This window comes from Struthio camelus, chromosome 11, assembly GCF_040807025.1.
Source record: "Struthio camelus isolate bStrCam1 chromosome 11, bStrCam1.hap1, whole genome shotgun sequence".
In the NCBI taxonomy this organism is placed as follows: Eukaryota; Metazoa; Chordata; class Aves; order Struthioniformes; family Struthionidae; genus Struthio; species Struthio camelus.
The window spans coordinates 13,298,881-13,323,137 of NC_090952.1; the positions used below are offsets into that span (position 1 = coordinate 13,298,881).

At 44.4% G+C, this 24,257-nt stretch overlaps 2 long non-coding RNA genes across 2 annotated transcripts in view; one reads left to right on the forward strand and one right to left on the reverse strand.

Annotated features, from left to right (window-relative positions):
• Positions 1-16,040, reverse strand: part of LOC138068760 (uncharacterized) — a 62,701-nt gene extending 46,661 nt beyond the window's left edge. Inside the window, exon 1 of the long non-coding RNA XR_011143509.1 lies at positions 15,977-16,040. This is a non-coding gene — a long non-coding RNA (uncharacterized lncRNA). The remainder of the gene's footprint in view (positions 1-15,976) is intronic.
• Positions 5,377-9,687, forward strand: LOC138068759 (uncharacterized). Its single transcript, XR_011143508.1, has 3 exons — positions 5,377-5,666; positions 6,471-6,536; positions 9,064-9,687. It is a non-coding gene; the product is annotated as an uncharacterized lncRNA (long non-coding RNA).
• Positions 16,041-24,257: the final 8,217 nt, after the last annotated feature.

Consider the following 24,257-nt stretch of genomic DNA (forward strand, 5'->3'; position numbering starts at 1 on the left):
TGGGAGACGCATCACTCCTAGTGAGGTAAGAAATCTTAGCAATTCATTTATAGTATTACTGAGTTTTCTGTTAACTGAAGTATTTTTCTTTATAGGACAGAAATCAGCAGAAACATATTCTTTCTAACCACTCCCATGCAGGACAGACTCTCTGGTTAATATGCTTTGGACTGCTCCCTGTGTATTTTACTAGGGCAATCCCACTCCAGATGAAGGCAAAGCTGCAGTTCACGCAGACGCATCCAAATTAGACCAGCACTGTTTACAGTAAGAAAACGCTCCCAGGGCACTTGGGCACTCATGTCAACACTTAGCAGCTTGTTTAATGCTATGCCTACATGTGCTACAGCATAGACATATTATCCTCCGCGTGAATGAGGAGAGGCCTGTGCCCTTCCAGAGCTGAGCAGTGAACTCAGGAGTCCAGAGCGCTAGCAAAAAGTTCTCCTAGGGAAGGCTGCTTTCTGACAGCATTTACCCTTTGCTTACATAAGGGCAACTGATGTGCGGGCCCAGAGGAAGAGTTCCAGGCCTGACTGTCCTGGTTTGCTCAGTGGTGCAGAGCTCTCTTTGGAAGCGGGCACAATTCTTCTGTTGTGGCTGTGATCTTAGTTCAGACTCAACTCCTCCCTCGCTCAATACTTCTGACTTTGACTGAAGTTCAACAACCAGCTGCAGCTCCCTGTGCTATCAGGGATGTTCATCTTGCTCCCCTCTTTTCCTAAGCTTCTAAGAAGGCGGCGGCAACAGGCAAAAAAACATAACTGTAAGACTTCAGAATACACACACTACACAAATTCAAACAGGAATTTACAAGCTGTGCAAAAACAGATCTCCTACACCATTTTTTCCTCCCCTAACCAGTGAGAAATAAAAAAAAACAAAATGCATTTGACTTTTGTTCTAACATGAAACATGTGATTCTTTTGTTTTATATTTTACTCCTCAAATACTTAGAAATGCTCCTAGTAGACAAATCTAGGGGTTCCCAGGTAGCTCTAAGATTTGATGTTATTTATCTGGGTTTCAATACTTGATGAAGTCTGTGCACATGGCTAGTGCTGTTCTCAGACTGCCAGCAGCAATAGCTTGAAAGACTTAGGGTATTCACAGCCTTCCCTGCCATATAGCAGAAGCATCACACCTTCCCAGTTATGCCTACAATCTTGCACAATCAATACTAATTATATCCACCCTGACATTCCACGAGTGATGAGTAAAATAGTGATGGGGTGATAGGAGTATTTATCCTACACACATCAGAAATCTGAATTCATTCAATGTGCTTTGGAGGTATTAGATGTGCTCTGAAACCAGAGAGATTCAGATCAGCGTACAGCATAGTCATGCAAACAGTTTAGACTGTATCTCCTAAAAGTTAATTAAAACATCAAGTGCTTCCAAATCAGTGCCCCATTAAAAAAAATAATAATAATTCAGAGGCACTCCTCTTCACAAAAACTTGAAAAGAGATTGCACCAGTAACATGAAGACATCTATGCAGTGCAATATGCTAAATAAGGCAATATTATAATTTCTATTTGATTGGAGGATTTCAAATGAGAATTTCTAGACATTCCCATTTCCCTTTCCTGTCTAGCTTTTGGCTAGTCTGAATGTGACAGCTTAGGAATTTGGTCAATTTGCCATTCCTTGGGGCAAAGAACTGTAAACAATCACAAGCTCAGTTTCGTTTAGTGCCAAATGCTTGGCAATGGCTTGGAAGCACTGGACCGTGCACAATCAGCTCTGCAATTGGCCTTCTTGCCACTTACAAGTTTCTTCTACATACCTTGGCACACTCAGCATTGCCCAATCACCCAGCTCTAGAGGACAGGGATGTTCTTCCTCCTGGAGGATGGAACTGGGGAGATGCTGGCTTTTTGGGGATCTTGACCTGTTCCTTGTGCACCACAGAGGCCAAGGCACTACCCAAACTCGATACAAACTGCACAGGGCAGGCCAGATTTGCAGCAGGCACACTGCTGTGGGCCATACATGCAGCAGGGCTGGCTCTCCAGGGATTCGTGTCCAACCCCCTGCATCAAACAAGCAGTCTTCCTCCTCTTTTCTACCAAGTAAAAAATGTACAGAAAAAAAAAAATAGAGCAGATCACCTCTCCCTTCATTTTTTCTCCTCCTGTCCCATTAGAGGGCAGCACAAGGGGGTGAGACCAGACACACACTTCCCTGTGGCCTGTGCTGCTGTCTGATACAACACAACTGTATCTGTTGCAAAACCAAGCTTAAAACTTGCACCCTCAGGGATCCATACTGGCACTGTTCCAGTTTTACTTCCGAGAGAAGCCCGATACTAGGATACAGTGACACTGAGCATCAGCAGGGAAAGGAGTAAACACACTTGGGAACAACTCAGCTCACAGAACCAATGACACAGAACCACCAACACTGCTTTAGAGGCCAGCTGCTCTCGCTCTATTTAGGAAGGCTTGAGAGGGCCTGAAGAGATCCTGCACACAGATGTTTTATATATTGAACCCCAGTTCTGTACAGTATCGGATACAGTCTATAGCTGATCCATCAGTCTGTGAGGAAAGAGAACTCAGCCTCCACAGTTAGCCCCACTTGATCCTAGGATTCTCAAAGAGTCTCAGAAGGGTGGAGATATTGTTACTTGGCTCCCATGGCAATGCACGTTTTCTATCATGATTACACCAGAGAGATCAAGGCATCGGTACGAATGCAGATCAGAAGGCAAAATCTTTATATATGCAAGCTAACACACCAAGAATGCACCAGAAGCATAGGAAAATGATGGTAATTTGTATCTATAAGACTTCAGAATTCCTCTGTCTCAGAGATACAAAGGAGAGCAGACATTAGAACACCTTGGCTGACATTTCTAATCTATTTGTACCAGATGGCATTAATAACGTAGATACCACCTCTTATTGGCCTTCTGTTGCATTTTGTAATTCTTTCTTTTGTCCAACTAAAACAATACAATAAAGCCCAGTTCTGGAAATGAGCTTTGCAGGACTTTCTTGTGAGGCTCTTATGATGTTCTGCAGTGCTAAAGCATTCACTTTCCTGCTTCTGCTGAAGGTCATGCAGCCATTAAAAGCTAATAGGCAATTTCTCACACATACAGATGGAAACATTTGCTTCAAATCGTGCAGAAAAGCTGTGGCCCAGCTCAGATTTCGGCCCAGCTCAGATTTCACCCCAGCTCTTCAACTCTTCAGAGAAAGATTTAGAAAGGAAGAGGAGAACTGTAAAGTACAATTTAATTTTTATTTATTTTTATTTTTTAAACACACCACAACCACCATCCAGCAAGCATTTTCCATGTGCATAGTCTACCCACCTCTCTCTCCTGAGATGTGGAAAGGTGTACATCATGGGATGGATAAAAGCCCTCGGTGTGTGAATGCTCCTTAGACCAAACCCTATATGATGAGGGTGAAGCAGAACACTGCAAGCAAAAGTAATTTATAACATTTTGAACATGGCAATCTCCATCCTGGAAAGGAAATTTGTTCTTTCCACCTCATGGAGAGGTCAAGTGTTTTACACTAACCAGCCAGAAGCCTACTAGTACACAAAGCAGCCCTGCAGGCACTTCTGTTTTCTTCCACTTCCATAGGTCGCCGCTGAGTGCATTTTTGGTCTGCGCAAGAACTGGTTGCTCAGCAGATTAAGGGAATAATGAGTACAGCTGAAGACTCCAGCACTCCCTCCTACTGTTCCTCAGATACCTCCTATTGCTGTTAAGCTTAGCCTGAAGTGTTCTCTACTGCCTCAATTCAAGGTCCACACATACACACACACACCACCCCACGACTGTCAACGATGGATGAGTTTTGATGTGATCACTGCATATAGCTGGAGAGGAGCTGCAAGCACATTTTCAACGGGGATCAAATCCCTCATCATACCAAGAGGCAAGGTTCTGAGCTGTATTAGGAAAGGGAGAAGAGGAATAGCATCTCTTCCCTCACAGCCTCCAAACAGGCTGATTTAGGATGGAGAGGAAGGAGAGCAGCTTCTATTGTGACACTCCAGCCAGGGCCCAGGAAGCCATGTCCAGGACCAGCCTTCTTGCACCAGCCCCAAGGGAGGGCCGTGAACAACATGCAGCCCTGGCCACGCACCAGGAGAAGCGGGAGGCTCGATGCAGCAGCTCAGCAGCTTTGCCCACGGCACACAGCCCACTGCCGCACGCAGTGCATGGCAACTACATTTCCTCCACAGCAGCCAGCCAGGGACTGCCCCAGAGTCATAGGGGCAGATACTTCAGCCACCACAGCTCTCTCCCAATTATATCCTGGCCCTAGCATCCAGTCTTCCCTTGCCTCGTGACCCCTGCCCTGACAATCCCCAGAGGAGCCGAACAGCATTTCTGCCAGTGTCTCATCCTTGTCATTAGGGCTGTCACGGCTAGGCGAATGACACTGAAGCACAGTGTCTCAGGGAACACATGGCTCGTGGCAGGGGCGTAGAGCTAGCAGCAGTCCCATCGCTGCAAAGGATGTTTAACTGAGTAAGCAAAGAGTGGTGGCATGCACAGTGGATTATTTCTTTTCTTATGACTGAAATAATTTGCAGAGGGATCCAGAGGGCAGTACATGGAGCACCCTGCTCTGGGATTTGCATTGTGGGTAGCAAAAGCCACGTGCAAGTACCACAAATCGCAGGACACCATACGGCAAAACCCTCCCCCAGCACCTCTCCAAGCCCATGACACAGGGAATAGTGTTGCAGCTGGCCTTTGAGTACCAACACTGCCTTGGATCAGCTGTGCTCTTCCAATCAAGTGCTACACCCACAAAGACTGGACTAGTTTTGCTGTGACTTGAAACAAACTCTTCCCCACGAACATCTCTGCTCAGCCACAACCCCACTGAAGACAGCAGAGGGTTTATCTTTACACCAGGGGAGCTCTTACATCAGCTTGCCCAGCTGGGGCAAGAGACCAGGGCAGCCGGGATCCATTTCTGCCAATTTCTACTCACGATCCAGTTTATAGCAATAAATACCCAGCTCTGGATGTTAGCAAGAAAACCCTCAAAGTCGCACCCTCTCTTGCCGAAGCAGGGCTTAACAGACCAAAGCCTGCTATAATCAACAAGGTGTCCTGAACAGACTTCACAGCTTTACCCATGGAGGCTGCTTATCATGTCTGCACAATGTCTAACAAGCAGCCTGAAAGGTTAAGTTGAGTGTGTGCCAGCACACCTATCTAATCATTGCTTGCTATTGCTGTGGGAAAAAAAAAAAACCCAAAACAAACAGAGCCACTGAATGAACTCACACTGCACCATTTCCTTTACCAGATAGATTGTTTGGCAAAAACACAGCAGCTCACCCACTTAAGATCAGCTGCATAAGAACAAGCTGGAGCCACCTCTCTAACCTCCCACCCCACTTCAGTTTGTGCAGCCTGCTGATACTCAGCTGCCATGTTATACTGCATTTGGGGGGGAGGGTGAAGGTGTGATCCCCCAAATGCCCCAGAGTGGAGACCAGCAAACAAACTGCCTGACACGCTGCAGCAAGAACAGGGCAATGTGGAACTGCAGCGTGAATGTTAAGAGAAGAGCGGCATGCTTGCTGGATAAAAAGGAAGATGGAAATGGCAACAGGCTCCCGAAAGAAAGGATAAATCAAGTACAAAAGAAATATGCCCCAAAAGCCATCCCAAGGTAAGTCACTCGTTACCGTTATTACTTCTTTTTTTCCCCACTCTGAAAAATAGATTTTTGCACAGGCCTAGTTGGTTTTAAAACAAACTTGCATTCAGAAAAATTTCCTTTAGAACAGCATCTAAGTGAAGAAATGTTCCTCCTGCAGGATTAAAGGGAAATTTGGCTGCAGGCTTATCCAGGCTCCTGCTATTAGTGACACAATACTCAATTCCCTCCCTCAGTATCTCATCTTCCAAAAGCAAGAAAGCTGTTGTTCCCATTTCCAGACCCTGGTTATTCATATGATTAGATCACTTTAATTTCCAGCTTTGATATACTCCTAGGCAGTTTTTCCTCTCCATTTGCTCTTATTTTATCATTGGCCTTTTGCTAAGGAAGCTTACTGCCAGGTACTCTTGTGGACAAATCCTTTGTTATCTCATGGTTTGGCAGTTTAACCAAGTCAGTCTTCACTGGATCCCAGCTCTCTTCCTCCTCTTACTGTTAAGTCCTCCCCTGCACCTCTTTTCAGTCAAGTTCAATGTCAGTGCTCTGTGTCACTATTTTCACGTGGACAGGGTTTAAACTGCCTTGTTATTCTCTACTTGGGGACTGGCTGTTGAACGAGCTATCTGGCTGAAAGGTCCTGGACCTGCTTTCCTCCTTTCCTTTCTTCCTACGCAGCATTTGTCTTCATAACACCAAAAATATGAACTAAGCTGCTCACCTCTAACAGAGGGCAACCAGCCAAAATAACAACTCATTACACAAATGGCAGCAGTTACAAATAAATTCTTCTACTATGTACACATCTTTTGTCAGTGCCATGAATCCATGTCTGCGTTGGAAGGAGCAATGAAGCACTGCTTGGAGGAGCACTGTTACAAGGTAAGTTCACCTCAGAGCGCCAATACCCATTTTAAGAGGCACAAACACATGCAATGATGCATTTGCCTTAGGAAAAAAAAAAAAAAGAAAAAAGCAAGACTGAAATGCTTAGCCCTATCCTAGCAAGAGGAGAGCACAGCATATTCCAAAGGCTGCATTGCTAGATATGTGCAGTCAGCTGTACTGCATGGGATGCAGATCTGAGAATAGGCAGAGCTGAGTGTTTTCACATCTGAAAGCAAAGGCAGGATTTTAGTGAGATAAGAGGATGTGAAGTTCTACCAGGTCACAGCGTACAGTGCAGTCAACACAACACCAACAAATAACATCCCTGTGGGGACCAACAGGGCTTCTACAGCTTGAATACCATGGGCAGTCAGGCCACGGTCTTCCCATCGCAGGAGGACACAGTAGAAGGAGAAAAGGCTGCCCAAAGGGAAGGGCACCACAGATGATCAAAGGTAAAGAACATTTCTGTATGAAGAATGACTAGACTGTCAGGATCAACATGAAAGTAAGTTTTCTTTAACTCTTTGCAAGTCTGCTAGAGACGCACACAATACATGTACTGTCCCCTCCCTTATTCCCAAGCCTTTCTTGAAACTTTTCTCTGAAGATTTTATACAGACAAGATTTCAGCTAAGAACAAAGTCAGTCAAATCTGGCTGACAGCTAGGAAGAAAGCCTACAAACAGATCCAGGGAGCCCAATACCCTGAACCCTGCACACAGACACGTAGTTGTCCATTTCTGAACCACTCATGCCCCAAAATGAAACAGAAGCTTTCAGAGAAGTGCCAGGCTTCACTATGCAAAAATCAGTTTAAGTTACACAGTTCAGACAACATGGAGTGTTTATTTCTCAGTGCCACACACAAACTCAGATACTAAGTCAGAACCAGAAATGATTAATAGCCTATTGGTAGAGGATACTGCTGAGCACACTAAACACACATGCCTATGGCTGCTGGATGATTTGGTGAAATACATCCAATGAAAGAATGGTCTGTGTGGCCAGCTAAGTCTGGCTTTCAAGATATGGTATTCAACCAAGAAAAGTAAATTAATCAAACGCCCATCAAACAACCCTATGCTCCATGCTGCTGCCTCGGATAAGGTACCAGTGTTTCCCAGATCCTCTCTCTTCCTTTTGCTCCCCATCAAAACTCAATTTATTGCCTCTCCCCTCTCACCAGAGGGGAAAGATTTATGCAAGACTCAAACAGGCCTGCATCAAATCTGAAAGCATTAAACGTAGAGGAGGGCGCTTTACCTATAACAATGCAAATTATATCAGCTGAAAGCCATAAAAAAAGCTCATTTCAAACAATGGGGATTTAACAGAGTTATTCCAAGGAGAACTAGTGGCTATATTTGTTTTCTTTCCAATATTGCAATGGCAAACCATGCATGAAGTTTATTAAGCCATGCTAATCGTCTTTCTGTTCTAGCACATTTTAGCCATATGGAGAATTTGGCAGAAGCTGAAAAGACAAAATTGTTATTTAGGGAAAAAAAAAACCCTGAAAAGCTTTAACTACTTCAGATGTTAATTCCTTCAACAATGTGGATAATATATAATCAAAATGTCAGCCTGAATGTGCTATAACATCTTGGAATCCATCACAGAAAGGTAATTTACAACCCCTGAGGAGAAGCACATACTGAAAACAACTTAGTTAATGCAAAACATTTGCCATCAACCTCAAGAGTTCATATTCATTACTTCAAAGAGATCACACAACTTAGGGTTAGGCATGTGCAATTCAATTAAGCGCCAAGCAGCAACAGGAGTTGAGGATGCTCTATACCTTTTAGAGTCGGGTGCCTACTGGCAGAACCCATGAAAATGAGGTGCAAAAGGCTATGAAGCTAGGGAGGTTGTATGCAGGGCAGTACAAAGTTGAGCCTTCCACAATTCCCGCTCCAGAACTAGCCTAGGCTTCAACCACCTCAGTCTTCAAAGCAAGTGTTACATGATGCTCAAGACAGTGAAACTTACCCAGGAAGAACAGATGACTAAATTGGATACAGCACCCATCCAGAAGCATGCAGGCTTCCTTAGCAATGCAGGCTGGCTAATGGGATATGGGGGTCTTCAAAACCACACTGCTGGATTACATCAGGCCAATGGAGCAAAGTCGTTGGCATTCATCTCCCAAGTAGATATTAAAGCCAACTGTAAGTCTTAATTCACTATCTAGTGGGTAAGGGTGACATACTGACCCTGCTAAAGTCACCAGCAAACTCTTGCCTTCATTGCAGCTAGGGTCAGCGTCATAGAAAAGTCCCTACCAGATTAGTCAGTTCTCTGAGTCAAAGGCTGGAGACATTAAATCTTTGGGAAGATATCAGGGTCATGCTCAGATTTTTTAGCCCTTTCCCCCCCCCCCCCCACAGTTAATCAATAAACTACAGTGGCAATACAAAGTAAGGGCTATTTCTCAGGGCATGCATACATCCCAGCCCAGAAGCCCCTGCTCTCTGCCCTTTCCTTTTTGTAAATGGCCCATCTCTCTCTTTTACAGACAAGCTGGACCATGGAAAAAGTAGGGATCAGCACTTGATTGGGTAGCTTCAGAGCAGAAAAGCAAGTGTGTCTTTCTCAAATCCAGTCCTAGCTGCTTGATATTTCCTCTCAAGAGCGCTATCTTTCCTTGAGGAGCTAGTTGCATCTTCATGTGACTGTAACAGCATTGTGCCAAGGGAAGTTGCTCCAGGAAGAGCACCAGTTTCTGTGGTGTGCATGCCATCTTCCTCCACCCAAGTCATCCATGACCACCAAATGCTGGCTGCTGGCACAATTTGTAGAGCACAGCCCTGCCCTGTCCACGCTGGCTGACAGACTCTGAACATGCTAGCTCACAAAACACGGACAAATAATGGGAGGCCCAAAGGAGAATCACGGCAGTTTCTCAGTTTAGTTTTGACTAGTTCCAAGTCTAGTTTTCATTGTGACCACAGGAAAAGCCCCAGAAGGCATACAGGCCATTCAGGGAGGCAAACCCTGCCCAGTATGTCAGGTACTAAATACGAGAGAAATGATTCAAAGGAAAGACTGAAATTGGACTTACTGACAGAATTGCCATGAATCAGCTATTCAAAAAGCTTATATGCAAGAACATAGGCCTGGGAAAAACTTTCCCAGTGCAGAGAACCCCTAAATGTTACTTGCAAATGATGTTTCAAGTGGTAAGTGGATTTCAGATGGCAAATTCTCATTCAGCTACTATTCACAAAGGAAATCTTGGAATTACAGCAGCAGCCAAAAGCTGACACTTCATTAAAGTTCATCACTATAAACTATCTTTGTTAAACTTTCTAAACCCTTTCAGCTGCATAACAAATGAGTATCATTGCACAAGATCAAGATTTCAGCCACTTGCATGCCTTGCTCAATTATTTTTGATTTAAACATCCAACTTTTATTTCATTGAGAAATGAGACAATGTCAATAAATTAGTTCCAAGAAACATTTTGTGTGCTGTGAATGTTTTCTATCCTCAACACACTTTGTTCTTGTGCTGCTGTAACTCATACCACCATTTGAAACAGTGACTTTCTGTAAGGTTAGCCATAAAACAAGTCACTACTGATAGCCTTATGATATAATCCTGCTATTTAGGAAGAAGGCTATTTTATTAGTTCCTTTTATCCTAACGGATAAAATGTAGTGACTGCTGATGAGAAGACAGACACGAGCACAAAATCATGACATATAGGATAGATACAGTTAATATGAGTAATATGGTTGACTTTTATTCCTAAATATTTAAAATAATGATTATAGATTAACAGCATTTACAATAGCCATGATTCTCAGCTTTTTCCTTTCCTTGCTCTGATCACCCTAATGTCAGAATAATTGCTGTATTATATATTTCTTCATAACTCCTGGATTACATAAGGTAAATATATAAAGAACAAATGAATATGTTCAGAACATCCTAAAGCAAACTCATCTAGAAGGGCTTGAGAAAAAAATTCATGGGTAGACAGTGTCATACCAACTGTTTTAATTCTTCAAGAAAAATCAGTCTTCTCAGAAGCTGAGAGTAGGCAGTATTTGTGCCTTCATCTAGATCACGCAAGCAGATGCTTTTGAACTAGACTGCAGCCTAGCCCGTAGTGCTGCAATCCTCCTGCCTGATCTCATGGGAGTCTGGAGCTGCTTTTCTGCAAACACACTGCTTCCAGCTCACAGCCTCTGCTGGAATTCACACCAGTTCAGACTCCACTCAAGTGTAATCCCAAGAAAGGATGTGACCCAGATCCCAAGCACAGTTGCCCATCCCATGCAGGCATATTAGGCAGACAGAGTGCTGTTCTTGGAAGTTTCTGCAGTGAGATGGGAAAGGAAGCAGCCAAGAAATAAGATGCGACTCACCCCAAAACTCAGAAAACAACACTGCTTTCTAAATCACTGCACATTCCCTCCTGTTCCTTTGATGTCTCCTTCTGCTGTTCCCAGATCTGTTGCCCATGGCCCACATCTTGCTTACAAACCAGAAGGACAGGACAGGGAAGGCCATTTCCATATGCCTCTGCACAGACAGCTCTTCCACAAGCATATCCCACTCCAGAGGCTTCTGCCCAGCTGCTGGCAGTGCACTCCCTTGAAAGACAGGGCAGGAAAGCCTTAAAAAGGGACTTGCTACAGTTTACTTTAATCTGTGTGAGCTAAAGCAAAACAGGCCTGCTTTACACTAAGTGTTTTCCCACACTGGGTCTACCATAAATTGTACTAGACTAAAAATAAGAGGAGTAGAGCAATTTGGCATACTCTGGCATCAGTAGTTGGTCTTTTTTTTTTTTTTTTTGCAAGCATTCATCTAGAAAACAAGAAACCACGTACATTAAGGATCAAATCTTTTGCTGTTTCTTAGGATTTACATGCAGTGTCTTATGACAGTTTCAACTGACTTTGGACACTGAAAATTCATGAAATGCTACTGGACTAAGCACAGTTGGTTCTGAATCTAATTACACTCCAAAGCAGTTCAGAAACCCATGTTTCTGCTGTCTAATCAAGCTTCCTTCCAAATGGAAACCGCTCTCCTTCTATGTAGCTTGAGTGATTCTTATGAAAACCAGATGGCATGAACTATCTCCCAGGAAAAGGCTGCATTTGTTATGCAGTGAGACTGTTAGAGGGCAAACAAGACCTCCGCCTGCGCCTGCCAGATCTTCCCCATGTCAAAACAAACCCTTCATTTTGCCTGCTGAAAATCATCAGAGGGGGCGGGGGAGTCAGTAGTTGTCATACAGGCTCTCTTGCTTAAGCTGCACTGGAAGCTCCCATGACTGATTTCCTTCAATCATATATGAAGAATGAGATTGAAGCTGCAGTGAAGAGAATATAACCTTCATGCCAGAACTGTTTATGGCAATGAACTCTTGTTTTCAGCATTGCTCTTTCTGCAGTACTTGAACACAGGACAGGCAGGCTCCATGCATCGATGGAAGCAAGTCCTGCTCCATTTCAACAGCTTTATAAAATACACAGGATTGATTTACTCATCCAAGAACTTGACAGGCACTTCCCAACAAGGGGAGCACAGCCTCGCTCTTGAAGTACATCAGTTATCATATTGCAGCTATAGAAAGACAGACAGCAAGACCAAGTCTTGCAAGGCCCCAGAAAGAGCCAGCTTCATAGCTGACCTTAGCACAGGTTTCCCAGCTCCCTGTCCTGAGCTGACTCACCAAGAACCCCAGTGTTTACAAGGGAGGAGTATTTCCAGCCCACATCACCAAACATCCACAACTGATGCTTGCACAGCCTCCTGCTATTTTGTCTAGTTTCAGCTTACTGTAGTCATTTTGCTGCTCTTCCTTATTTGTGCCATTCCCTGAGTCCACCTGTTTGCTCTAGGCCCTCATTACTATTACAGGGTGGTTTAACAGCAGAAACCCGCTCTCAGTACTTCACATACAGGTTGGGTGGCACCCTGCACCTCCATCGGTCCCCCTGCAAGGCTGATTGATAACTGTGTAGTGACAACACATATTGCCTATTTGCCTTCCTCTGGCTTGCTCAGGCCAACTGGGGCAGCCGTGGGCTGACCTAGCTACTGCAGGAACAAGCAGCAGTAACCCCTCTCGGCTCCATGCAGTTTTGGCAGCATAGTCAGCATACGCCCTCCTGCTCTCCGGCCCCTGGATTTCCACCACCAGCTCCTTGACCTGACCCAGGCCCCTGCCTGCTTTGCCTTCAGGTCCCCCTGCTGTCACCTCAGCCCTCAGCGTGCCTGCCCCAGGAGTACAACTCCCACTTCAGCATCTCCCCCCTCTCAGGTAAAATAGCCTCAACTCAGGGAATTTCACTTTATTTCAAAGTTTATTAATATAAACTTTTAATTTCCGATTCAGGCATTGAGAAACAAAACCAAACAACTAAACAGTAAAACAGCCTTTCCTCCCCCACCTTTCCCCAGGCTCAACTTCATCCCACAGCCCTCCCCCATCTCCTGGTCACCCCCGCCACGATCTCCCCACAGGTTCAGGGTCACCCCCTTCGGTGAGGGGACGGGAGGCGCTGGAGGTGGCGGTCAGCAGAGCTGCCTCCACAGCTCCGCGCCTCACGCGCTTTTCTACTGCTGTGCTGCTGCAGTCCCCCCCGGGGCCACCTCACTCTCCTCTCTCCTGTGCTGTGCCCTCACAGGGCACCTCCTGCCCCCAGGTCCCATCTGCACAGCAGCCTCCCAACACCGGGGCGGGGGCGATTTCAGCCGTTACAGACCGGCTGGAACCGGCCGGGACCGGTGCTGGGCAGCGCACAGCCGCCTCCGCGCAGCTGCTCACGCCCAAGGCAGGCCGGGCCAGGCTCTGCCTGCACTGTTTTCCCTCTGCCCTTGGGTTTGCCACCCCAGCGAGCTGCTCCAGCGCTGGCTGGGTTTACAGCACTGGGTTTGGCAGGTGGCTAAGGTGAGTTCTAGTCAGGGCAGAAGAGAGGAATATTTTTGCGCTGAGCAGCAATTACTGAACATCCCGTCTTCTGAGGATTAAAGGTGTCTTTAAAATAATGAATACACCTGGGTTTGTGCATTCAATTGAGTCTTAAAACTCTGGGAATCTGAATTAGCCTCATTTTCTCAGGAAAGAATTTTTTTATAAATGCAGTTTGTACTTTCTAGAGACAATCTGTCACCTACAGCACTATGAACCAATTCCAGGGGCTGTGCATGGGAAAGGCTGCGACAAGTCCGAGTGAAACATCTTTTCAGTACCTTATTTCTGGTTGATTGTCCCAGGAAACACAGAAAGCAAAGAAAAAGCGGGGGGAGGAAAAGCAAGAAAAACCATCACATGCCCACTCTATTAGTTGAGGACATCAGCATTTCCTAACCTCTACAGTTTTCATTGCCATTTGCATTTTAATTAATTTTGCATGGTTAATTGCATGACCAATGAGGCAGAGAACTACGTAATGTCCTGACTGTCAGAGACAGTAACCCAGCGTTTATCTGAGAACATAGGTGAATTTTTTTTCAGCACTTACTAGCACCCCAGTGAAGCCTAGAGATACACAGTATTTGATGCAGAATCACGCACAAGATAACAAAGAAGGAAGGGAGGCCGTGTCCCATGCACACAGCACCTCCATACATCTTATCCCATGACCTTAATAGGCTTTCCTTCCTAAAGGGACATGCACATCACAAGTCACTCTGTGGTGTCAAAGCTCCCAGCCTGCTTTCCAGTTCTCTGCCCCTAGGCTGTGTGGTCCAGTGTTTAGGGTACCATAAACTCCAGAGCTGAGGTGTTCGCTATTTACTCTGTTACAGACTACAGAGGTTACCTTTGCTCTTTCTGCACCTCAGTTCCCCTTCCACAAACCAGAGCTGACATTTCTTCCTTACTTTATGTATGAAAAGGCTGCAAAACACTGATATGGCCATGGACCACCCAAACACTCCTGAGAGGTTCCTTTGCTTACTTCTGTTTCACAGTCTCTGTGCATCATACATTTGGTTTCCCTGCACTTCAGCTGCAAGACTTGGTTCTGGCCCCTGCGATCAGGACCCCTCTGCCCCAGTATTCCCTCACGCAGGAGGGGAGAAGCAGGACCACCCAGGCTACACACAGGGCACAGTGTCACAAACTGGGGTTTTACCCATCTCCCTGCTCCTACTCCCACCGATGTCAATATGGAAGATGGAAGGAAGTTCAGTGCTCCAATTTGAACATGCTCACATTAAAGAGGACAAAGAACCACATTTTACAGCTGAAGTTGTGGAGTCTGCAGAAATTCCCATTTCCTGGGGAAATTTCACTGTACAATCTTAGCCCCTAGGAAAGTCACATTTCTAAGAAGATAAAGTTTTCCTCTAGAACAGTTTTCCTGTGGCAGAGGTACATAGCTGTCACTGCCATCCATGCTTTGAGCTTTATATAGTCTTTTTAGCATGCTGGGGTCAGGCCTTGAGATCCTGCTGACAGGCCTTGAAAACAGAAGCCACAGACCTTAGGAAGTTCCCTCACCCACTCAAAAAAGTCCAGTCCTACACCCAAGCCTGTTTCCAAGCCTCCCATCCAGGCATTGTTTCTTAGCTCAAACTTGAAAACATGCATAGAAACACAGCTGTTGCTTGTCTGTCCAACCCCCTCCAAAACCTTTTTCTCTGACCCAGACCTTACCACAGCTGAGCTTTCCCAGCTTTTCTCGAAATCACATAAGCACTCGCCAAATGGGGATTTCATAACAGAAAGGCAAGACAGGCCCAGAGACGCACCAACTCCTTGGCTATAATTTGCTGTTTCAGGGAAAGCTAGTGGAGGGAGCAGAGTGTTCTTGTAATAGTCTGTGCTCCAGAAAAGATTAGCATCATATGAAGATTTATTTCTGTGGCCTTGCAGGGTGTTGACAACTGCATGAAGAGCAAACCCAAGCCCCATCTGCCAAGATGCTGTCTCCAAGCCAGCTCGGGCTGGCAAGAAGCACTACCCCAACCAATGCTTCAGGAGACATTAGCATCAGCAGAGAATCCATGAGAGCCTGGATACAACTGATTGGTTGCAGGTTTGTTGAACCTATGAGTAGTTAAAACAATTGTGATAGTCCAAGATGTCACCTTTTGAGTAAGGACAGCTTTATTTGTAATTGCTGGTGCAAATATTTTAGAAAATTGGTTTTGCAGAAGGGGGGGAATTTCAGACAAGCTGGGGGAGATCCTGCTGACAGGGCACACTAGCAGAGCTGCCTGGGGAAACTGCTGTCCTTGGCTTGACTTGGTGTTGCCAGAGTTCACATGTACTGAAACTCCCCAAATGCAGAACTCTATAGTAAACCAGACATGACAGAAGAAAGATTCCTGAACTGTTCAATGGCTGCAGTTTAAAGTTTCCTGCATTTCTCTGATAGGCTTAGATGTTGTGCTCTATCATTAATTTTCTTATAGTGGCATAAAAAGAGCAGTGAAAACAGAAGCATCAACTGACCTGTCACAGTACACAGCTCCCAAAAGTATTGTGAGGTACATAGCTGGAGGACTCCAACTTCAAGAGACCTTGAAAATAAGATCCAACATTACCAAACTTGCAAACCCCCGCCCCCCATTCAATGCTCAGATATACTGTATTCTCTAAGGTGACTGCACCCAAAACTGCTGAGAAACACTAATCCTGTGCTCCTTGAACAGCTTTCCCCAGTGAAACAGCGTTTCCAATTCAAGAACTGTGTTTCTTCATCCCACAAGCCCATGTATTGTGCTGTAGGCATGTAACATTAGAAATCTGTGTACTGTACTTAGAGGGACGCTTCTCTAGGTTATGGCAAAGCGAGCCCAGTGCAGCAACCACACCTGTGTCCATGTAGTGGGGTATACAGACCTCTTGCTTATTGCTAAATATAATTTAAGTGAGGAAGACCTTTGTTTTGAGGATGGCCCACCAGCCACTTTCCTTTGTGGTTATGCTATATTAGTTCCATTCCTTGCTTTGGGCAAACACAAATTGAGCTACCCCACATAAGCTGAGCTGTGGTAACCACAGATGCGTGTTCCTCTTAGCCGAGAATAAATGTCAAAAAAGGAGTTTTAAAGTGAAGCCTTGATTAGCATTGTGGAGACTTCTGCACAAAGCCAACCCGGGATCACATAGGGAAGCTATGGCAAAGTTACAAACTAATGGCAGATCTCCTCCCTCTCACGCCAATGCTTTTAGCTACAAGGCTATCTGGTAAGCGGGACATAAAGCAAATTTTAACTTGCATTCACAACACAAACATGGTTAAAAACTAGATTAGAGTCCATTTGAGTTCACTGGAGGTGTACCAATCACCAAATTAGATTGATCAACATAAAGCAGTCTTTAGCTCCATCACTGCTGGTCTCCGAGCCCTGAAAAACACCTGTTAAAGCCAAATGGGAGAAAATTGAATCAAGCTTTGATTGTGTTTCCTTGAGACTTTTCAAGCAACTGACTGGGAGACTGGGAAACTCTGGACATCCAAATCCTTCTGGTGGAAGAGCTGCAGAGAACTCATTTGCAGAAAGTTTGTCCAAAAGCTTGAACCATGATAGAAACAAGGTGTCAATAACCTCATTAATCCAGCCAACCAATTTCTACCAAATCTTATCCATAATTGCATTTCAGCAGAACATAATTTCTTTAATCAGTCTCAAAACAAAACTGCCTGCACATCTTCAGAAAACAACTCTTACATGTTCCCAAAGTTCAGACCCACAAAAATTCCCTTGCGGTCTTCTATCCATGTGTTTTTCCTTGGTTCCCATGCCCAAGTTTGCCCATTAGTAAGGCAGATTTCAGATTCCAAGTATTGAGAATACCATTGGGATCCTTATCTAAGACCAAGGCAATGTCCATGAATTACCAGGGTCATGAATGCTGCTGGCCAACAATAGGCAGAGCTGTACCAGTGCCATTACTTACTATGAGCAGATAAAAACCTGTCATTAGGGGTCCATAACAGCTCCTATGCTTGTTCCTGACTGAGGACTGAGATCAGGGCAAATTCCAAAGAACTGGCTAAGAGAACTAGCACAGTCCCTCTTTCCTCCAAATACACAGCCATCAGACTTTTCCTTCACCCTCTCAACGTGGTTCCTCCACCACTATGAAGCCAAGTCCATTTTAGGGGGTGAAGGCACTTAACCAACCTCAAAACCCAGAAGAGGGTCTCCTCAGAGCTTTCCCAAGAGCTAAACCTTTTAAATCAAAAGCATAATTTTCACTGAAGTAATGGAGGAGAGGCAAACCACTAAAACCAAAACTTTCTCACTCACTCATGTAGCAAATCATGCTCCTCACTGCACCAAAAACTACAGAGGGACACCTACAGCCAAAATACCCATGCCCTGTTTAGAAGTAGCTGGGAAAGTCTTATGCAAATTTCCTGTTCCAGACTTAATTTGTTCAGACAAATAGTATGTAAATATGTGGTATCATGTTCATATGTTGGGCTGCTTCCACTGGCGGAGCTTGCTCGTTCAGAGCTAATCCATACATCTCCACATTGTGACCATTCACATAGCCAGGCCCAGGACTCTTCCAAGGATGCTAGGGAAGAGTGAGAACGCACTCTCAAACCTGTCCCCAGGAGCTCAGGAGTCTGGGTCAGGGCAGAGCCCGCAGATTGTGCATAACCTTGTGCGACTTGTTCAGCTGTCTCCTCTGTGGTCCCAGAGGAAAGAGGAGAATTTTTACACTACTCTCTTCAGAGAAGTTCATCGTGTCTGAGACATGGTTTCAAATAGGCAATGGGCATGTCCTATAAGCTCTGCTTCTTCTGTTCTCCTTATGAGAGAGTTCTTAGTCCATACCCTCACACATAGCTCATTGCTCCTGACAGGGACAGTATTCCACAGAAGACCTTCAAAATTCCAGGCAATAGAGGAAAAAAGCATTGCATGTTTATATCATTCAAATGCAGAGCTAGCCGAAACAACATTTACCTTCCCCCCCCCACCCCCAGTGGAAATGTCTGTTTGTGCTGAGAGTTTCTATCAAAAAAAGAAAAACATCACTTTTTCTTGATGTTTAACCTCCTTTTAGAAGAATCAAGGGAAAAACAACCACACAGTGTGCCATTTCTAATTTGCACTAACCTCATTTTTGAATCACCTAGGGCACGATCCTTCCCTACCGAGACCAACTTGAGCACCAGGCAGCCTTTAAACCATCATTTCTAAATCAGATATCCATGAACCAGCTGTGCAGCATGCAAGCAAACATGCAGTATACTGCTTTATTGAGCAATTCCAGGGTTAAGTATAAGAGGTTAATGCAGCCTTTATTTAGGCACAGCTTTCTAGCTTACATTAGTATTTCTCAAAAATATCACATAGACTATTTCCACTTCTTACTGACCCTCAGCCATATCTGTTTTTCAAATGCTTTCTCCCTTGTTAGAGCCCCATTTCCTTCCTAAGTTTTCAACTAAATCAAAGTCATTGACGTAATTCAAACATTCAGAGGGCAAAACAAAACCCACCCTTGATCTTGGTCCAGAAGCCTTTAAAACCTAAACTGAGGTCAAGTTGTCAGGATTGCTTGACTAGCCACAGGACCGCATGGCAGGAACATCCAATGTGCTGAATAGCTCAGGAAGAGAAATGCTGTTTCTTAGACCACAAATGGTTCTACTACAGTACCATAAGACCTCAGCAGCTGCCAAAACCAATTGCTAAATGAGTTTTCCCAATCTAATACAGTGAATTTTATTTCCCTCCTGTAACTTTTGTAGAGATGAGCAAAAAATTGGATCTTAAATCCATCTCTTTGCACTTCTGTATGAATTGACCTTAAAGGTTTAAGCTCTCCATTTCCAGATAATTGTCCTTTCCTTTAAGAAAAAAATACCATCCGAGATTCACCAGTTTGACATTTGAGATAATCAGCGTGCTAAAGCTGTAATCTAAACTGATGCCAGGTTTTAGGTTCAAGTACTGCCGGTCTCCACTTGTGTCCTCTTGTTTTGAGCTTTCAATATCTACCAGAGAGACAGATCTCTGGTATTAAAATAACAATATACCACTTTGAATGTTAAGTGTTACGGAATGAAAGCTTCAGTTATCTACTGGGAGAAACACTAGAAATCAAGAAAAGCAGTAAGCTAGTGTTAAGACTGAATCAGAAATTTTGTAATTGAAGAGTAATTAGAAAATAATGGCATCCCTCCCACATTATAACTATACCTCCACCCACATCCAGAAGGTATCACTTTACCAACTTTTAATTATATTGGTATTAGCAGGGTTACATGTGTAAAGTTGTTTATAAAATGGTGCTTCACAACCGAAGCATTTCGGCAGTCTCAGGATCTCCAGAACTGCTTGCAAATCATTGAAATCTGCAACAACATTTTCAGTCTTAATCTGCCATTCTTTGCTTTGCTACCTTTAGTAATTGAAGGCAACACCAGCAGAAATAGACCTTCAAAATTGCATGAAGTGGCTATCTGGGCATGTATGTGGCCAGTTTAGTGGCCTCTTTCTTGATGCAACTATTAAATAAGCTACTGCAATCCCCATCGGTTTGGGGTTACTGGCAGATAATGTTGGCCAGATATTAGAAAAAGGCTTTTCCACTTCTAGTAGATGGATTCCTTGCTTTGCCCAGACACAAACCAATGTGCCAATACCTTTGGCTAAAAAGGGGCATGGCAGTAGCTGTGCTAAGCTCTTCTCAGCAAAAAGGAGAACTTTGGCATGTGCATTGAGTTTTCAGGGACAATAACTCAAGGTTTCCACAGATTAGGAAATTGAGCCCTAAAGAAAAATGATCTCATCTAGAAGTCCATGAAAAACAAGGGATAGTTTCCCCTATTATCTGTGAGGAGTGTCTTTCAGTTGTGTTAGCTTGTACCTCAGTAGGGCTTCCTAAATTAAGGCCATTGAAAGCTCTGTTATAGCCCATGGGATGTTTGCTAGTATTCATTCACCAGACAGTCAGTCAGCAAATGCAGCTTCAGGCATGTCTGTCTGCATCTTAACATGCTTTTTCGACTGCACTGCGCTACTTCAATGGACTTAAGATACCAGAGGAAAAGTTTTGTCTTTCAGGACAGAGCAGTGTTTTCGCTGAGCCCAGCCACTGGCTCCAGTGCTCAAGGCAGCTAAGAGAAGAATCCAGGCCTCTTGGCAACCTACGATGCCCTCAACTACAAAGCCTTCTTTGCATTGAAGTTCCCTCTCACTGCTGAGTGCTGTTATTCAGTTATTTAGGAGTAGATTGCAACCCTGGAAAAAGCTCTGTTTACCCCAATTTAGCAAACTCCAGCTGACAAGCCATTACTGCAATTGACATCGAGTTTTTAAGAGTGCTGCTTTTGGTGCAGAAGCATTCAGCAGCCTCCAAGTCCTAAGCTGGGCTAGAAGCTCAGTTTGGCTAGAGCAAACAGGCTGTGGGAACAGCAGCCAGACTTGGAAAGGCCCTGCAATAGCCTGCTTCCAGGGAAGCCACTTTCTCTGCCTCTGACATTGCTCTACCTTGCTCAGGTTTGAAGGCATCTCCTCCCTCCTTCAGGCCCTGCTGACCTTCCTGCCCCTGGCTCCACTGATCGTGTGCTTGCCTGAGCCAGAAAAATCCCAACCCGTGTTGCGTGTGGGAAGCCAGGCCCTATGAAATCCCTTGTCCCTTATTCCAGCTCCAAGCTGGATGATACTGAAAGAGGAGAATATCTTGAGCAGGGTAATTTTCACCTGAGATTTCACTTTTACTCAAAACAGATTTCTTGCCAGGTGGTTTTAATGTGATTTTAATTGTTGTTACAAGTGGACTGCTGCCAAAAAAGTTAAAAATGTTCATCTGCCACACCTTTGCTGTAACTGAAAGAAAAACCAAAAGGAAATCTGGAAGCGCTTAGAGAATTTCTTCAGCTCAGTCCACATGTGCTCATACCTTTCAAAACCAAGTGAAGTGCCAAGGTTTTGTTGTCAGTAGAACAGTCTTTTCCATTAAGTGAGAACCAGTGATCACAGATGGAGATATATTTCCATGCACATACAGATATATATTCTGTAGATTCTCTCATTAACATTGAGGGAAACTGTACGTGAGAAAGGTCTGCTGATCTTACTTAGTCTCTTACATTGGACAGTTGTGTTATTCAGGCACCAAGGGACTGCTACCCACTTTACAAACTTAAGTTCATTTTTCCAGTGCTTTTCTCGGATTTGCCTTCTCTAGCCATTTTTTAAATCTAGTCCTATAGTAGAAATAGAGCGTCCAGTTCCCTCACCAGCCACAAGCTTCTTGCACTGTAGAACTGCAGAACATGTTTTGTTCCAGCCCTCAAAACTATCTGCTTCAGAACAAAGTTCTATTTCAAATAGCAAAAATTAAGAAAAATCCCTAAGCAGCGAAAATAGGACAGAAGAGCATCTAGACTTAATTATACTGGTTATCATAGAAATATAAGTGTATACACTGCCTGTAGGTGCTTAGATAGTTGCTGCTCCTTGTATGAATTATCTAGAGCCACACGACACTGCACAGCAACGGCTGTTGTTGCAGTCAGGCTATAAATGAAACAGTTTTCAGGGAGAAGTAATTTGTGGTGTTAGACTTTCTGATATACCTGGAGAACAGATGTTTTCAGATCCTATTTTTATTAGAAGTTCCTACTTTCTACACAAAGCATAGAAACATGTAACCTATCATTAGTTTTGCTTCTGTTCTATATATCAGCATATATCCTCATGACAACAGTGGTTTTGGTCCCAGTCCAGAAGCTTTCTTACTCATTTGTCAGACAAGATGTCCATCAAGGCTAATGACAGTTTTGACTAGAGCAAACATTAAGCATGTCTCACATGTGGAGGAAGGTAGTCAAATGTGTTGGACCACAAGCAAGCAGAAATCCTTCCCTGCCATGTGGTGCAAAAGTAAGAAAGTACCCAGCGGTTCAGGACTAACTTGCAGCTGAACAGAAACCAGCACTTTGAGGAAGGCACTTTGCCCAAAAGCAAAACCAGAGCTGCAATTCACTTACCCAAGCAGGACCAAGAGTTTCTTTGCTTCTCTTACTGCAGAGATTCAACCACGCTTTGTACTGGAGTACACACATCTGCCCAGCATCACTTGGTGTCACACAACTACCTGAGCACTGAGCAGCTGTGTCACATGCCACTGCAGCCAGCTGAGCTGTCACATGCAGCCAGGCTGCAGAAACAGGCAGGATTTGCTGCTGATAAACATTAGCCATCACCTTACCACTGCTGTCAGACTAACAGCTCTGCCAGCTTCCTCTGGCCTCTGCTGCTGGATCATGGAAAGGGGCAAGAAGGGCTGCCTAGTTCCCCTGCCTTTTCTTCCCTCTTAGGGAGTTGCTCTTCCCTTCCCCTAAACCCATGGTTTTCTCGTCCAAACTACCCTACCGCATTTCTCTTGAGCTTTGCCTGCATTTCAGATCCATAGGGAGACTGGTCATCTCCCTGTTACCTGTCCCCAAAGCAATGCTTTGGGAAAAGAAGTTCCTATCACTTACCAGGAGCATCACGCTTTATCTCTACTCTCACCCTCCCTTAATGTACAGAAAAGGACCATTCCTTGGCCCCAAAGTGCTGCCTCCAACTTCAGTGCCAATGGCCATGCCAGACCTTTCAAGAGCTTCTTGCAGCCCCAGTCTCCCACAGAATGCTGTTCTGAGCTCCAACTTGATTTGTCTTTGACTTCACCTTGTGAAATAGCTGTCTCCCCACACCCACACCCTGACTCAACAATCTTATGAGGACAGAAAGGTCCTGGCCAGCAAGTAACAGGATCAGCCCAAATTGTCTTCACTTACAGATTCTCAATATGTCCGTTATACTACCACGATCCTCTGAAAGTCAGTCCGAATCACAAGTGGCATTCAATTGGCTGAAGCCAACTTCTTAACAGTTAAAGGCAGCTGCCTTTTCAGCATGATTTTCTGATTGCTTCTCAGTTCTGTATTTACCAGTCTAATCTCCTGTTGCTGCAGTAGCAGTTTGTCTGGTATGAATATCGACCGTGTGAAAAGTACTTACAGAGCCATTGATATGCTAATATATGTTCTAGAATTCAGAGTCATTTGCTTTTCCTCCTGCTGCCTAGTGCTTCTTACTGAGGCATGTTATCCCATGAGACTGGGTTGTAGCCTTATGGTTATGCTCTAAAAGATGTCATATTAAGTACCTAGCCATTTCTTTCTAAACAAGTGCTAACAGTGGAGTTTAGAAGTGCTTCACTTTTAGCCAAGAATCATAAGTTCTGTTTAAAAAAAGTTGAGCACTGTTTGAAGAGTTAGGTACTTGAAGCTCTGTTTTCAAGCTACCGAGAGTCAAACCCATGTTAGCCACCATTGTATAGTTTTTTTGTTGTTGTTAATAAACTAGGAGGGTTTGGGAGAGTTTTGTTTTAGGCCATAAAAAGACAAAAAAGAAAAAAGAGCATTGAGCTTTTCCTAAATAATATTCCTTTATGTCAATATGGATGCCCCCTGACAACAGGGGTTTGATTTGAAGGAAGGAGGGGTGGCAATGCCTTTCTTTGCTAGCAGCCATCACTTCCCAGTTGCTTTCTTCCCAAGCCAACAGCACTGGGAGGACAGTAAGAAAATATGCTGAGTGACGGAACAGTCCCTGGGGAGAGCAACTCTCCCAGGCACTGAAGCTGACATGGTGATTGGTCCCAAAGGCAGCTTAAAAGGTGATGGTCATGAGAAAGAACAAGGCATTTGGAGGGAATTGGAAGTCTTTCCTAGGGATAGGAAAGAAGAAATATAAATAGCAGCTAA